We start from the raw sequence: 10,178 nt of genomic DNA on the forward strand, positions 1-10,178 counted from the left end.
AAGAGGAAGAGGAGGAGGAGGAGGAGGAGGAGGAGGAGGGGTGATTTTGTATGTGTTTCTGTGTTGGGAGGAAATGGAGGAGGAGGAGGTGGAACAGTATGAGGAGGAGGAGGAGGAAGAGGAGGAGGAGGAGGAGGAGAAGGAGGAGGAAGAGAAGATGGAGGAGGAAGAGAGGAGGAGGAGGAGAGGGAGAATGAAGGAGGAGAGGAGGAAGGAGGAGGAGGAGGAGGAGAAGGAAGATTTATATAAGTAATTAAATTCGTAAGTTATTTCCTAAGACTTTTAACATAGACAATATTCTCTTAAGCAATACAAATGAAGGTCTCCGTGTTATAAGGGAGATTATATCCGTTAAATATATACATTTAAAATAAGATAAATTACACACATTCTAAGTAAGTCATCCATAGAATACACGTTTTCTTCAATACAATCAAAGAAAATGATAAAATATGGCAAACTATACTAAAAGAACCGAAGATAAATATAGGAGTGAAAGTTGAGTTGGGAGTATATGCATTCTCCCTTGAACCCATCACCCCGGGACACAGGGCAGGTGTGACCCGGGTTACCACAGGGTGTCTTACTCATGGGTCCACAGGTACACATGGGACACAATGGGAGGGTGAACAGAGGTGACCAAGTTGTTCTGTCGACGAGGACTGGCGTGTGTCTGAAAAACAGGCCTATGCTCCTCCATTTAAGAATTCAGCAATCTTTAAATAACAGCAACAATTCGGCTGTGCAATGACCAACCAATGTAAAAAATAGCAACACGGAGATACGCAAATACTAATAAAACATCGTATAATTATAGTTAAAGATAAAATATACACATCCAAAAGAAAAAAAATCATAGACTCCACGTTTTCGTCCATATAAACACAAAGAAAACGAGAATTACGAAAGGTAAACTGTACTAAAAGGAGTATTCAAAGGGTGACTTATCTAAAAGTGACCCCGATTAACATACGATATTCTGTGCCCTAATCTGTGTGCTATCTTATCAAAGGGTGTATGTAGGCGTGTGTGTGTGTATGGGTGGGTGTATGGGGGGTGTAAGTGTGCTATCTGTGTGTGTGTGTGTGTGTGTGTGTGTGTGTGTGTGTGTGTGTGTGTGTGTGTGTGAGAGAGAGAGAGAGAGAGAGAGAGAGAGAGAGAGAGAGAGAGAGAGAGAGAGAGAGAGAGAGAGAGATCAGGTATGTGGCTTGTGATTGGAGCACGTGACGAGGTGTGGTAATGTGTGCGTGTGTGTGTGTGTGTGTGTGTGTGTGTGTGTGTGTGTGTGTGTGTGTGTGTGTCATTACTGCCACACCTATGTTTTTCCCACTACTACTACTACTACTACTACTACTACTACTACTACTACTACTACTACTACTACTAGTATTACAGGTAATAGGCCAATTAAGTGACAGGAAAAACCTTCACCTCACCTTTACCTGTGTGTGTGTGTGTGTGTGTGTGTGTGTGTGTGTGTGTGTGTGTGTGTGTGTGTGTGTGTGTGTGTGTGTGTGTGTGTGTGTGTGTGTGTGTGTGTGTGTGTGTGTGTGTGTGTGTGTGTGTGTGTGTGAGAGAGAGAGAGAGAGAGAGAGAGAGAGAGAGAGAGAGAGAGAGATATAAAACAGGAAAAAAAATAAAGAAAATGTGTTTAGAATATGAATGAAAAAGAAGAAGAAGAAGAAGAAGAAGAAGAAGAAGAAGAAGAAGAAGAAGAAGAAGAAGAAGAAGAGGAGGAGGAGGAGGAGGAAGAAGACAGACAGACAAGGACAAATTTAAGGACGAGAAGAGAAGAACAAAAAAAAGAGGAGGAGGAGGAAGAGGAGGAAAAAAAGAAGAGGAGGAGGAGGAGGAGGAGGAGGAGGAGGAAGGAAGGAAGGAAGGAGATGAACACACATGGTCACCTCCCATATAAAGATGACCGGAAGAAGTAGTAGTAGTAGTAGTAGTAGTAGTAGTAGTAGTAGTAGTAGTAGTAGTAGTAGTAGTAGTAGTAGTAGTAGTAGTAGTAGTAGTAGTAGTAGTAGTAGTAGTAGTAGTAGTAGTAGTAGTAGTAGTAGTAGTAGTAGTAGTAGTAGTAGTAGTAGTAGTAGTTAATGAGTTGGTGTGTCGTATATTAATTAAAAGTAAGAAATTCAGGTATGGAGGTAGACTCTCTCTCTCTCTCTCTCTCTCTCTCTCTCTCTCTCTCTCTCTCTCTCTCTCTCTCGTGTTCTGAATAGCGAAAGTTTATGGGCAAGGACTCACACCTTTTATGGAAGAGAGAGAGAGAGAGAGAGAGAGAGAGAGAGAGAGAGAGAGAGAGGAGACATAATAAGAAAGAAAAGAATGAATCAAACACACACACACGCACACACACACACACACACACACACACACACACACACACACACACACACACACACACACACACACACACACACACACACACACACACACACACACAGTACCCAGCGCCCCCCCCTCCCCCCCTATACAAGATGACCTCGCAGGCGTCCTCGGAAAGGTCAGACAAGGTAGCGAGATGAAGAGGAGGAGGAGTAGGAGGAGTAGGAGGAGGAGGAGGAGGAAGTAAGGAAGTTAACGAGGATCAGTCTTGTCCTAACCCCTGTAGTGTGTGCGTGTGTGTGTGCGTGTGCGTGTAGGCCTATGTACGTGAATATCGCTTATGTGCACCGCTAAGTACCCTTCGTGTGTACCTGTGTGCGTTTTTGAATCTCATGTGCACCGAAAATTACTTCTTGTGTAGACCTATGTGCGTTTTGAAGTCCCATGTGTACCTCTAATTGCTTCCCGTGTGTACCTGTGTGCGTTTTTAAATCTCATGTGGACCGCAAATTACTTCTTGTGTAGACCTATGTGCGTTTTGAAGTCCCATGTGTACCTCTAATTACTTCCCGTGTGTACCTGTGTGCGTTTGTGTACTCGTGTGTGTACGTCTAATAACTCTGTGTGTGTACCTATGTGCGTTTTGAAGTCCCATGAATACCTCTAATTGCTTCCCGTGTGTACCTGTGTGCGTTTTGAAGTCCCATGAATACCTCTAATTGCTTCCCGTGTGTACCTGTGTGCGTTTTGAAGTTCCATGTGTACCTCTAATTACTTCCCGTGTGTACCTGTGTGCGTTTTGAAGTTCCATGTATACCTCTAATTACTTCCCGTGTGTACCTGTGTGCGTTTTGAAGTCCCATGAATACCTCTAATTGCTTCCCGTGTGTACCTGTGTGCGTTTTGAAGTTCCATGTGTACCTCTAATTGCTTCCCGTGTGTATGTGTGTGCGTTTGTGTACTCGTGTGTGTACGTCTGATAACTCTGTGTGTACCCTGTGGTGATATGTAACTCCCACGGGCTGGTCACGAGCTGGGCCCAGGAGTGCATGCAAGGGTTGGTAATTCTAACAGGAACACTTTGTACTCCAAGGAACACCAATTTGAGTACATGAAATAGTTTTACTCCTGATACGAACACACATGTACTTCTTGAACGTTTTCATGAGTACTATCCATTGAAGACTACCTTCCTGGCGTCACTGGGCACGGCAGCAGGGTTGTTAAGTTATGGAGCATGGGCCGGATTCATCAAGCCACTACAAGACGGTCGTTGGTCAGTCTTTTAGTAAATCTGTCCTCTACGAATGATCCTTGAGTTTAGGCCGCTCCGATGACACTGAATGAAGTACTGGCCTGCTCGACACTTCTTTCATTAGCATTGGAGTCACCTTAAGATCAAGCGCGTTCCTAGATGATGGAGTTACTAGACTTACCAACAACAGGGTCTCGTAAGTGGTTTGATGAATCCGCGCCCAGTACAATGACGGCGCTGCCACTCAGCGAATCTGTGCTGCACACGACCACTACACGTCCCCGTCAGGCCGGACGTGCAGGGAACAGCGGCCCAGACACACGCCAGTCCTCGTCGACAGAGTGACTTGGTCGGCTTGATTTCGATCGGCGATAGAGTCGGTCTGTCGGCACCCTGCTACGGGCCGCCCTTGACACAGGCCCGTGCTCCCTCGTGCAGGGGGGAGTGATCTTTCCCATGTCCGGACAAGGGACCGTTCCCTGCTGATACCAGGGGATAAATCTTAAAAAAATAAAGCGATTGGTGTTTGTGATAAGTTTGAAGTGTTCGTCACAAGGTTGGCACAGTACGAATACTTTTCACTTGTATTCGAACACCAATGAGAACACTGATTAATGTCAGTAAGAATTAAAACACGAATACCATAATACAGTGTTTGAATGTACTCGTTTGAACACTGCCTGGCACCGCGAACTTCCGCCTGCCAGGCCGTGGAGCAGGGCAGCGCAGCGCTCTACCACTGAGCTACCGGAGCTGTGTGTGTGTGTGTGTGTGTGTGTGTGTGTGTGTGTGTGTGTGTGTGAAACTTCTTTTTCTGCCTCCCTTCTTCTTTTCTTTCCTCCTTTTCTCCATTTCCTTCCTTCATTCATTCTTATCTCCTTTATCTCAGTCCATCCTTCCTCCCTTACCTCCTTCCTTCCTTCCCTCCATCCCGCGACATTCCTCCATCTCTCTATATGGAGGGATGAAGTACCTCCTCTCCGCCCCTTCCCTTCCCTTTCCTCCCTTCCCTTCCCTTTCCTCCCTTCCCTTCTCTTCCCTTCCCTTCCCTTCTCTTCCCTTCCCTTCCCTTCCCTTCCCTTCACTCCCCTTCCCTTCCCTTCCCTTCTCTTTCCTTCCCTTCCCATCCCTTCCTCTCCCTTCCCTTCCCGTCTCTTCCCTCCCTTTCCTTTCCCTTCCCTTCCCTTCCCTTCCCTTTCTCTCCCTTCTCTTCCCTCCCCTTCCCTTCCCTTCCCTTCCTCTTCTTGTTTACCTGAGAGAGAGAGAGAGAGAGAAAATAAAAATGTCATTGTGATTATTTTCTCTCTCTCTTATTCTGTGGGCGTGTGTGTGTGTGCGTATGTGCGTACAGACACGTGCGTACACAGGAGCGTAATTATGTACGTATAAGGCTGTGTACGTGAGTGTGTACGTGTGTACGTGTGTGTGTACGTGTGTGTGTGTGTGTGTGTGTGTTCCGTATAAGGGAAGTAAACTTATTGAAATGTCATCCGTGTTTCTCTCTCTCTCTCTCTCTCTCTCTCTCTCTCTCTCTCTCTCTCTCTCTCTCTCTCTCTCTCTCTCTCTCTCTCTCTCTCTCTCTCTCTCTCAACGATTTTTTTTTGCATATATAGACAAAAAAAAGAAAGAAAGAAAGAAAGAAAGAAAGAAAATGAATTAGAAAGAAAAAGAAGAAGAAGAGGAAGAAGAAGAAGAAGAGGAAGAGGAAGAAGAAGAAGAAGAAGAAGAAAAAGACCACAGTTACCATCACCACCACCACCACCACCACCATCACCACCACCACCACCACCACCACCACCACCACCACCATCACCACCACCACCACCACACCACCATGGGGAAAATCTGCGCCATCAAGCTCAAGTTCGGATTAATTCCTTGGCCCGTGATCAATTTGGGCAAGGAGGAGGAGGAGGAGGAAGAGGAGGAGGAGCTGAAGGAGGTGGTCGTGGTGAGGAAGGAAGAGAAGAAGAAGGAAGAGGAGGAAGATTATGTGAAAGGTAAGTGAAAGGAGGAGGAGGAGGAGGAGGAGGAGGAGGAGGAGGAGGAGGAGGAAGGGTCGGGCAGGTGTAGAAAGGAAGGGAGGAAATGGAGGGAGGAGGAGGAGGAGGAGGAAGAAGAAGAAGAAGAAGAAGAACTGAGATTGACTGGAGAAAGATTATTAAGAAAGGAAGGAGGAGGAGGAGGGGGAGGAGGAGGAGGAGGAGAAATACATAGGAATACATAGGAAGAACAGACACCAAAAGACCTGTCTGTCTATGGCTAGGGTGTCTGTTTACTACCACTACTACTAGTAAACTACGTGTGGCAGGACAGGACAGAATAGATGAAGGCTCCTCCCCACCCGCCTCTCCCTCCGGCCGGCAGGAAACAGAAGAGAACACCATGTACCTTTAAGGAAGAAAAGAACATGGAAATTTTACAGTAAAGAGAAAAATAAGAGGAAAATGCTACCCTTAACTTACGCTACTGGTGACCTAAGCTGTGGGGGAACCTAATGTCTTCAGGTTGTACTCGTGCTGCAGTGTGCCTGATACATCCGAAAAGGGGTCAGTAAACAGTGTATGTAGCTGATTCTTTATATATATAGTTTAAGGAAGATAGGGACATGGAAATTTTACAGTAAAGAGAGAAATAAGAGGAAATTGCTACCCTTAACTTACGCTTCTGGTGACCTAAGCTGTGGGGGAACCTAATGTCTTCGGGCTGTACTCATGCTGCAGTGTGCCTGATGCATCCGAAAAGGGGTCATTTAACAGTGTATGTATTGAGTCATAAAAATAAAAATATAAATGAATAAATAAGTAAAAACTAGTATTAAATTGGACTGCTCACGATGGGGTTCCCGGTAGAGGCCTGATCCTCGTTAACCTTACTGTTCCCACACCTCACTGCCTGAAACATATGGAAAACGGTTCAGTAAAATCTTATATCCCTGAATTTTTTTTTTTTTTTTTTTTTTTTACAGCAAAGGAGACAGCCTTACGGTGCAAAGTGAAAAACATTAATAAAAAAAGCCTGCCATCGCCAGTTCTAAAAAGAAGAAGAAGAGGTGGGCTGAAAGATAGGTCAATGGGAGAGGAGGTGTCCTGCCCCCCTCCTCTTGGAAAGAGTTCGTCGGTAAGCAGGGAGGAAATACAGATTGAAAGAAGATTGTGTTCAGAGTTACCAGCATGAGGGATGAAGAAGTGAAAGTGATGCTGGTTAACCTGCATAAGGGTTTGACAGAGCAGGGATGAGCATGAGTAGAAAGTCGAGTGTGGTGGGGTCATGCAGGGGGGGGGAGGCATGCAGTTAGCAAGTTCAGAAGAGCAGTCAGCGTGGAAATATCGATAGAAGAAATACTTATCCAATGAAGACTTGAAGCTGTTAATACCCTGTGCGCTAACTACTGAGGGTGGGAGTCTATTCCAGTGATCGACGACTCTATTATTGAAAAACTTCTGTGCGCCAATGTGTTTCGCCGGTTTCCCTTTAACTTCGTACCGTTGCTGCGTGTTCTTGTGTTGGTGTCTCTCTGAAATAGACTATCCGGGTTAATGTTGTCGAATCTATTAGGGATTTTGAGCACTTCAGTTAAATCCCCTCTAACTCTTCGCTTCTTTAAGGAAAACATATCTAAACGCTTTAAACGCTCGTCATACGTCAAGTTACGGAGCGCTGGAATTTGTTTGGTTGCCCGTCGCTGAATCCTTTCTGGCAAAACTTGATCTTTCATATAATTCGGTGACCAGAACTGAACGGCGTATTTTAGATGTGGTCTTTTTTTTTCTGTTTTTTTTACAACAGAGGAGACAGCTCAAGGGCACAAAAAATGAAACAATAATAAAAAAAGCTCGCTACTCGCTGCTCCCTTACAAATGCTAAATATATGTTGGTATTGTCAAATGCTCCCGCCCCCAACACCAACTATTTCCAAAGTCCAAAATGAAGGTTAATCGAGCTCTAATGAGTGTTCTTTTACGTTCACGGTACAGAAGAAGGCTCAGACTACCACCAGGGTCATAAAAGTACCCCTGGAAATGCCCTAAACTCCCACGAAAGCCTTGTCAAATGAGTGTTCTTTTAGGTTCACGGTACAGAAGAAGGCTCAGACTACCACCAGGGCCATAAAAGTACCCCTGGAAATGCCCTAAACTCCCACGAAAGCCTTGTCAAATGAGTGTTCTTTTAGGTTCACGGTACAGAAGAAGGCTCGGACTACCACCAGGGCCATAAAAGTACCCCTGGAAATGCCCTAAACTCCCACGAAAGCCTTGTCAAATGAGTGTTCTTTTAGGTTCACGGTACAGAAGAAGGCTCAGACTACCACCAGGGCCATAAAAGTACCCCTGGAAATGCCCTAAACTCCCACGAAAGCCTTGTCAAATGAGTGTTCTTTTAGGTTCACGGTACAGAAGAAGACTCAGACTACCACCAGGGTCATAAAAGTACCCCTGGAAATGCCCTAAACTCCCACGAAAGCCTTGTCAAATGAGTGTTCTTTTAGGTTCACGGTACAGAAGATGGCTCAGACTACCACCAGGGTCATAAAAGTACCCCTGGAAATGCCCTAAACTCCCACAAAAGCCTTGTCAAATGAGTGTTCTTTTAGGTTCACGGTACAGAAGAAGACTCAGACTACCACCAGGCTCATAAAAGTACCCCTGGAAATCCCCTAAAATACTACGAAAGACTTGTCAAATGAGTGTTCTTTAGGTTCAGGTACAGAAGAAGGCTCACACTACCACCAGGGTCATAAAGTACCCCTGGAAATGCCCTAAACTCCTACGAAAGCCTTGTCAAATGAGTGTTCTTTTAGGTTCACGGTACAGAAGATGGCTCAGACTACCACCAGGGTCATAAAAGTACCCCTGGAAATGCCCTAAACTCCCACAAAAGCCTTGTCAAATGAGTGTTCTTTTAGGTTCACGGTACAGAAGAAGACTCAGACTACCACCAGGCTCATAAAAGTACCCCTGGAAATCCCCTAAACTCCTACGAAAGCCTTGTCAAATGAGTGTTCTTTTAGGTTCAGGGTACAGAAGAAGGCTCACACTACCACCAGGGTCATAAAAGTACCCCTGGAAATGCCCTAAACTCCTACGAAAGCCTTGTCAAATGAGTGTTCTTTTAGGTTCACGGTACAGAAGAATCAGACTACCACCAGGGTCATAAAAGTACCCCTGGAAATGCCCTAAACTCCCACGAAAGCCTTGTCAAATGAGTGTTCTTTTAGGTTCACGGTACAGAAGAAGGCTCAGACTACCACCAGGGTCATAAAAGTACCCCTGGAAATGCCCTAAACTCCCACGAAAGCCTTGTCAAATGAGTGTTCTTTTAGGTTCACGGTACAGAAGAAGGCTCAGACTACCACCAGGGTCATAAAAGTACCCCTGGAAATGCCCTAAACTCCCACGAAAGCCTTGTCAAATGAGTGTTCTTTTAGGTTCACGGTACAGAAGAAGGCTCAGACTACCACCAGGGCCATAAAAGTACCCCTGGAAATGCCCTAAACTCCTACGAAAGCCTTGTCAAATGAGTGTTCTTTTAGGTTCACGGTACAGAAGGCGGCTCAGACTACCACCAGGGCCATAAAAGTACCCCTGGAAATGCCCTAAACTCCTACGAAAGCCTTGTCAAATGAGTGTTCTTTTAGGTTCACGGTACAGAAGAAGGCTCAGACTACCACCAGGCTCATAAAAGTACCCCTGGAAATGCCCTAAACTCCCACGAAAGCCTTGTCAAATGAGTGTTCTTTTAGGTTCACGGTACAGAAGAAGGCTCAGACTACCACCAGGGTCATAAAAGTACCCCTGGAAATGCCCTAAACTCCCACGAAAGACTAGTAAATTACGTGTTCTTGGGCACAGAAATGTTTAAAAATATGACCCATAATCTCTTCACAAGGTTGCCAGTGGAGTAAAGCTTGGGCTCCTAAAACTTGCCTAAATACACCGTTCTATATTCTCTGTAATTTGATTATATCTGTTGCCGTCACTTCTATGATCTTAATTCCATATAGAAGAGAAGGTTATGCTATACTTTCCCAGGACGTTTTCCCAATCAAAATCTTAGAGCGACATCTTACAATCACATTCCTGGTCATGTTAGGTAATTTTTTTTGCCTTTTGTAACATCTTCTCCTTCTGAACCTTAACACAATTTTTGCTGTCAACTGAAATTCTCAAATATTTAAATCTATCTTCTTATTACTCAAAAATATATTATCATTAGTTTTTCGTCCTTTTTGAAGCTCTGAAACTGAGTTCGCTACAGAAAAACCGAATTGCATATAATTTTAGACTTCATGTGCCATTTTTCTTATTCATTTCTGCTTCTAATAATTCCCACTGATAAAAAATATATTATCATTTGTTTTTCGTACTTTTTAAGCTCTAAAATTAGTACGCTACATAAAAAAACGAACTTCATATAATTTTAACATTTATATGTATGTGTATGTATATATATATATATATATATATATATATATATATATATATATATATATATATATATATATATATATATATATATATATATATATATATATATATATATATATATATATTTTTTTCAGATGCATTTATTTTTCATTTGATAATTTTCTCTA

The 10,178-nt window shown here is 44.0% G+C and overlaps 1 long non-coding RNA gene across 4 annotated transcripts; it reads left to right on the plus strand.

The window, feature by feature from the left end:
- Positions 1–7,392: 7,392 nt before the first annotated feature.
- On the plus strand, positions 7,393–9,906 carry LOC126991083 (uncharacterized). 4 transcript variants are annotated; one of them, XR_007745089.1, is made up of 4 exons: positions 7,393–7,757; positions 7,863–7,967; positions 8,595–8,699; positions 8,802–9,906. It is a non-coding gene; the product is annotated as an uncharacterized LOC126991083 (long non-coding RNA). The 4 variants fall into 4 exon arrangements; XR_007745091.1 differs by lacking the exon at positions 8,595–8,699 and having other exon boundaries at positions 7,396–7,757; positions 8,802–9,221; positions 9,327–9,906; XR_007745090.1 differs by lacking the exon at positions 7,863–7,967.
- The last annotated feature ends 272 nt before the right edge of the window (positions 9,907–10,178 follow it).

The sequence above is a fragment of the Eriocheir sinensis genome, unplaced genomic scaffold, assembly GCF_024679095.1.
Source record: "Eriocheir sinensis breed Jianghai 21 unplaced genomic scaffold, ASM2467909v1 Scaffold24, whole genome shotgun sequence".
In the NCBI taxonomy this organism is placed as follows: domain Eukaryota; kingdom Metazoa; phylum Arthropoda; class Malacostraca; order Decapoda; family Varunidae; genus Eriocheir; species Eriocheir sinensis.